This window comes from Festucalex cinctus, chromosome 20 (genome assembly GCF_051991245.1).
Source record: "Festucalex cinctus isolate MCC-2025b chromosome 20, RoL_Fcin_1.0, whole genome shotgun sequence".
Classification (NCBI taxonomy): Eukaryota; Metazoa; Chordata; class Actinopteri; order Syngnathiformes; family Syngnathidae; genus Festucalex; species Festucalex cinctus.
In genome coordinates this window covers 20,715,459-20,722,239 of record NC_135430.1, presented here as the reverse complement: position 1 = coordinate 20,722,239, position 6,781 = coordinate 20,715,459, and positions in this window count along the sequence as shown.

The following is a 6,781-nucleotide window of genomic DNA, read 5'->3' as shown; positions in this document are numbered from 1 at the left end:
AAAAAGTCCACATTTTAATCGCCATGTGCATTTGTTTACTTTCGTGTATTTGCAATAATTCAACATCAACTTCCACATGCAGGCCAGTGTTGTTTTTCTAAATTTAATTCACGCTTTTATCAGTGAGGTGAAATTTCACGGTTAATAAAGTAGTTTATAATTATCGCAAATAAAAAAATCTCGGCTGAAAGGAATGCAATTTGCTCTAGGTTGCAAAGTTGATCTATCAAAATTGCACCATATGTATCCTGACGTAAAAATAAAAAGTGTAATCTATAACTGAAAATGAATGAAATACAAATTCAGCATTTCACAGTACAATGCACAAAAATACTTGGACTTTAAATTTATGCCCCGATATCCTTGATGTTAATTTTTCAGCATTCGGTGCTAAGCAATCAATAAATTGTGTCGCCTAAACGTGGTCTTGACCATATAGCACATCTAATGACGTTCCTCTGTTGTCGTCTATATTCTTCACGTTCCCAACGTTCGAGGTTGGATATAAGAGAAGTAAACAGCGGCACCTTGCTGGGTGTTAGCCGGCTTCCCCCTGCATGGTGGCCGTCTCGTGTGGATTGTGGAGGATGGTAAGGGGGAAAAAATATTACAAATTAAGAAAAAAAAACAAAAAAACGGAATAGCTCGTGGATTTTGTATATTTTCGTCTTGTAAAATTTTGTAGCCTCATGTCAACATCATAATTGGCTCAATAAGCACCATTTTATGAATAGACGCGTGCTCCTCCAGCTTCATTCAAATGCTTTGGGGTTAAAGGGCTGAAAAGACCCGAGCGGGAGAGACGTGGGGTCTTCCAGGTCGGGGGGGGGTTTGCCCGGGAGAGGAAGGGGAAAAGCAGTGTGGAGGGCTTCATGCGCCGTCAGCTGCATTTGTGCAGGCTTTCCTCCGCACTGCACGTATACAACCAAATGTCCACCGAAGCCGGCAGACAATGATGCAATTGAAACATTTCATGAAACTTTTGCAGTCTCGTCGACGTTGTTTTGTTATGCGTTTGTGCAGCAATGCGTAATTCAAACGGCGATTCAAATGCTTTTCTGCTCTAGTTGAATGGCCCGCAAGCTCCTATCGAGCTCATGAATTATTCATCAGGCTTAACGAGAATAATTTATACACATGGTATTCATCACAATTAAACATATTAAGGTACAATTTAATATGTGGGAATTCAATCATTCAGTTCAATGCAAATTTAAAAGGTGATTTAGAAATATATGATTCAAAACAATTGTACATTTATTTTCAAAATGTAATAAAAAAATAACATGTAAAAATACATTCACATGACCTACATTTGAGGTATTTCAATGAGGTCTTCATTTGAACTTAATATTAGCAAGTGGCGAAATACCTCACATTTTATGATGGATTTTGGTTATGTTGTTATTAATATTTTATCTAATATCTATTTACATATAAGAATTAGCAACACACACCTCTGCACCTCTTCTAAAGCACATAGCAAAATAAACACTAAAAGAAAATAGGAATCATTTGTATGCAACAAAATAAATGATAAATGACAATATAGCTAAATTGCAACAATAATATGAGCCTTTAAAAAGAATCAAACGTTGAACAAATGCAGATGTTTGTCAGATAATTGCATGGCCTGCACATGCAAACAAATCTCTCTTCTTTTTTTTTTTTTTTTTTTGTGAGATGACAGCTCACTTGAGAGCAATGGGCGCTAGAGGGATTTGAACACGGCCACAAGCGGCGGTGACCTTTGACCCTCCTCATACCAGGGAGTTAGGAACAGGCTGAGGGTGTGGGCAACAAAAAAAAAAAAAAAAGCTTCCAACTAAGCAGGCATGCAGTAACACCTCAGTGTCATACAACTTAGACTTATTGATACATATTTTAATGTGTACTTTAGAACTGAAGTTTCAGGGCAAATGTGGGTCAAGTTTTTTATTGGCTTGTCAATAATAAAATACATTTCTCGGCAAATTACTTTTTAATGTTTGTTATATTATAATCGTGTTTGTGGTCGTAATGAGCTGAATAAAATCATTTGCCTTTCAAATAATATATTTTTATTATGACGCGCACGCAACTCTAAATACATCCACAAACATCCTTTTGTAAAATGAATATGATGTGACGTCACCTAATGAGCTCCCGTATTGATCAGCAGCCCACATTTTCTCATCTCTCTCATGTCAAACGTCAGTCAGCCTGCTCCAGTATGGTGATCAAGGTTCTTTATTTATTTGGTTTATGTATTTTAATTTGAGGGTATAGGAGACATTCCAGATTCCTTCAACTGTGAGTGCAGGATGTGGACAAGAGGAAAAGCAAAGAGGATTCTTATTGCCGAGGTTTTATTTATGGAAGGAAGTGGAAGTCATGTCACATTCTGTCTAATGTTAAATGAATCATTTTTTGAAGCTGTTTTTTTTTTTTCCAACTTAATGAAAGCATCATTAATTTTCAACTCATTTTGGTTCGCCCTATTTCATTAGATTATTTTTTTTTTTGCACAACTGCTTTTGGTCTTCATTAATAGAGATTTGGGCTTGTTTGGAGTGTAATCTGAGTGCACAACAGCCCCCTGCCTGCCCCCAGGGGAAAAGGCCATTTGAATAAGTATGTTTCATGTCACAGGAGGCTCAAGACTTAGCAAGAAGAATGAGCATCACAAATATGTATTTGTATTGGTTAAAGTGAGATTCTAATATTAAAACATCAGCCAATCATCTGTTTTGCGAAATATTTGATGGATTTTATTTTTTTTGGATTTTAGTTGTCCTCTGAAAATCATATAAAAAAATTATATAAAAAATTATGATGCAATGAGCAAAGTCAAATAAATGTTACACTTTTTTTTTTTTTTTTAAAGATTGATTTAGAAGGTTTGCACTGATTGGCTGCAAAACCCCTCAGTGAGAAATTGCCCTTATGAAGACTCTGGCACAAGGAGAACGATTATAGGTGTTGTTCTATATTTTTGTAATAAATCATCATGTCTGACCTCACTGCAGTGATGTTTCTTTAAATTGAGCCAACATTTGTATGGGTTCTGTCTTGATGTAAAGGTGACCATCCATTTTCATCCAGTCAGCCGGTTAGTTTCCATGTTATTGCACTAATTAAGACGCCATAAAATATTTGCAATCGGTCATTTTCAAGGTTTTTCTTTGAAATAAAACGAGACATTTCGCTCTATTATCCCACACTTTTTTTTTTTTTGTTGCAGTGTATTTTAATCTGTCATGTCTCTCAACGCTCACTGAGTCTATAATTTTATTGGATTTTTTTCAGTTTCTCTGTCGTCGTGGTAATCAGCAAAGCTCAATTGGAGGCAACCATCTTGTCATGTTTGCTGACGACGTGTCACCTTTCATCCAAAAGGCTCATCCAGTGTTATATTTTTAGGCGTGGAAGTCTTTAAAACGACACGCCTGCAATTTAGAGCTAAAGAAACATTTGGGAGTTAAGGTAAAACGTCTTCAACAAACAAACAAACAAAAAAGTCCAGTATTTGACCTTTCCCGGTCAGTATTGAAATTAGTTCTATAGCTCATTTGCAGCTGTTCAGGCTCATGAGTTTCGTGTCCTCAAGGGAAGTCATGCAGATTTACTTTATAGAATCATAAAAAAAAAATGCGTGCAGGGTTTTCTCCGTGTCCTCCGGTTTCCTTTCACAATCATGCAAAATATGTAATGGAAGGATAAGTGAAGACTTGAAATTGAATGATTCGTCTGCCTCGTGATAGGCTTGCCTGTCATCCGAGTGACGTAAGGGTGAGCCTATAAAAATCAACATAAAAATATAATCGACTCGTTCTGTGGCATATTTAAAAAAAAAAATCATTTGAATATTTACTTCATTTATATAAAACATTTCAATAAATCCAATTTATATTTTAGAGGGAATGGAGGTAGTAATCGCAATGAATAAAAAGCAAATAAAAATACATAAAGAATATTGGGGTTTAAAAAAAAAAAATGAAGTAATATTTAATCTTAGATTTGGCTATGAAAAATATGAATTCCCTCTTAGTCACATCAAATTATGATATTAAACCGCTTTAGCATCTCATGTTGAAGCACACCATTTTTTAAGAACAAAATAATAATACAAATCTAGAAGAACATTAAAAGAAGAGCTTCATTTTCTCCAGCTCGCTGACGCTCAATCAGCATTTATTTCCACCCTCTCCACCACTTTTCAAATATTTCGTTGACACTCTCATTTATCAATTCAACACATTTAAAAAGTTTCAAGCAAGCCCGGGGGGGCTTTTACGCACCAACACGCCTAAAACACAAAGAGGTAAAAGTGTGTGCGTGATGAATACGTGTGGTGTGATCCGTCAAAATTCGACGCATTTAGATCAAGTGTTGGGAATTCGCCAACACTAATTATTTATTTGTGATTATTTTTACACGATTCATAATGCAGCGCTAACACACTACGTCTTCTTGTGCTTTTTTTTTTATTCGACCTGAGCTGCGCGTCTTTTTTTTTTTTTTTTTTTAGTTTAAATGGAAAATAAATGGAACAAATGCGCGCGTCCGTGTTGTGAGAGGCTCTAATTATTAATATGAAACGAATTCACGCAATTGTGCGCTTCTTGGTTAAAAAAAAAAAACGAAGCGAGAACGCGGGTTTGAGCCCCGACACTCGTCTGCTTCAAGCTGGTCCAGACAAGACAAAAAAAAAATGTTGCGGTCTCACGGCGACCTCTGCCGGTCATCAAGAGAAGTGCTCTCGTCTCTTAAAGGGGACGTCTGGGAAACCGGAAGAGATTTTTTAAGGTAGACCGGGCGAGTTAACTGAACCACAACGACGAAGAACTTTATATTTATTTGTTTACTGTGTTTTTGCAAATGGCTAACTTGGCAAACGACACATTTCGCCGCTTTGTGGTTTTTATTTTTAAACCTGTTAACTCAAAATGAACAGACTAAACTTTTCATGTGGTTGGATTACGTCGTATTTGGCCACGAGTGATAAATTAGGGCGAGAGAATTGCATGATTGCATTAAAAAATAAAAAAAATAATAAAAAAATCGAGTTCTCGATTGAACGATGAAACGTGTAGACCTAACTTAATGTAAGATAATATTCACACAGTGTAGTTTTGTATCTATAATAAAAGTGACATAAGTGACCCAAGTGATATTTGAGTCATGTTGAGTGAAACTTTCCTCCCCCTCTTCACACTTGCCTCTTCTCCTCACCTGCATACAGTCACTTGCACGTACCTCCTCTTGGCCTCACTTTCCTTCCTGTGACGATTGCCACAGGCACAGATGCGTGTTTGGCCCCTATTAGTTCGTACCATGGCCACTTTCACCTGCCTTCTTCTTTACTGGTCTGCAGCAGCATCCTTGGGGGGCCCTTGGTGGTGGTCCTTGGGGTGCGACGACACCTGCAGCTCGCTTCATCCTGTCAGGATTGTCCCTGATGACCTTGACCTGGTATCCTGCCTGGATGAAGGGTGAGAGAACAAGTAAAAAAAAAAAAAAAAAAAGTTGCAGATTTTCTTTTATATGCTGTAAAAAATAGGCAACGAAACAACTCATTACTCATAACAGTTTTTCTGCTGGGCTGTCTTACAGGAAATATGGGGGGGGGGAAAAAATACAAGCTTGGACGAGATTTAAAATCACGTTTTGTGCAGTCATTCATTATAAATCAAGGATGGGGCACTTAATTTAGTTTTATTTAGTCCTCCCAGCGGCCATGGAAACTTTTCTGAAACGATTTGTCCATTATAAGCGTGAGTGTGTTAAATTGAGTCCCCTGACCTTTTATTTGTGTTTAGAAATGAATGGCAGAGCAGTTCGAATGGCCATACATGACCCACAGGCCAAAAGGTTCCCCACCTCGGTTTTAAATCTTAGCCGAGACCCTGAAACTGTCACTGACAGTCATTTCAAAATCCAAGATTCATTTTTTTGCGAATGCAATAATCACATCACATCGTTTAACATGACATATGTGCAATTGTTTTCTTTTTATAAAAGGTTTAATGTTGAAGCATTAACCACACAATGGTGCTACTGTGGACATCATTTCAAAGGCGCGAGAGTATCTGCATGCTTCAACACTTCATCTAATGGAAGTTCACCAGAGGTCAGACGAGAACAAAGGTGGGGATTATTTTTTTTAATGTCATTTCTTTTTATCTTCTATTTCTTTCCCATCATTTCTGTGTTTGATTTCTTTGTCTTCAGAGTCCCTAAACTTCCAATTGGGAGCAAGGTGGGAAATCGGACACTTGACAGGACAGAAGGACGGTTTTTGCTCCACATGAACGTGTCGATCCTTCTGGAGAAAGCGCTTGGCGGGAAGACTTTTGTTCTGGAAGTTTGCGAGAAGCTGGCGGGATGCCCCGACCAGGTCACAGGTGAGAGGCCAAATTAAACACTCGTGTGAAAAGAAATAAAGATTCGTGGAGGTGTTTTGTGTCAATGTAGATCACAAAAAAATCATGCAGATAGCTTCATGTTAGAGAGACAGCATTTATTTATTTAAAGGATTGAAAAAGTGTTTTGTATATTTTTAAAATGAATTATTAAATTAAAAAAAGATCGGAAAAATTAATTGTATTGTTCTACTTAAGCAATCTTAAACTGGTTTTCTTATTTCTGTTTTGCACATGTTATAATTTAGTGTGATTTAATAATAATAATTTTAAATGGGCCCATATAAAACATGTGATGTTAACATTTAAACATTGCATTAGTTGTAATGTTTAAAAAGTTTATTATTAAGCAGGATTGTGCAAACAAAACTGTAACA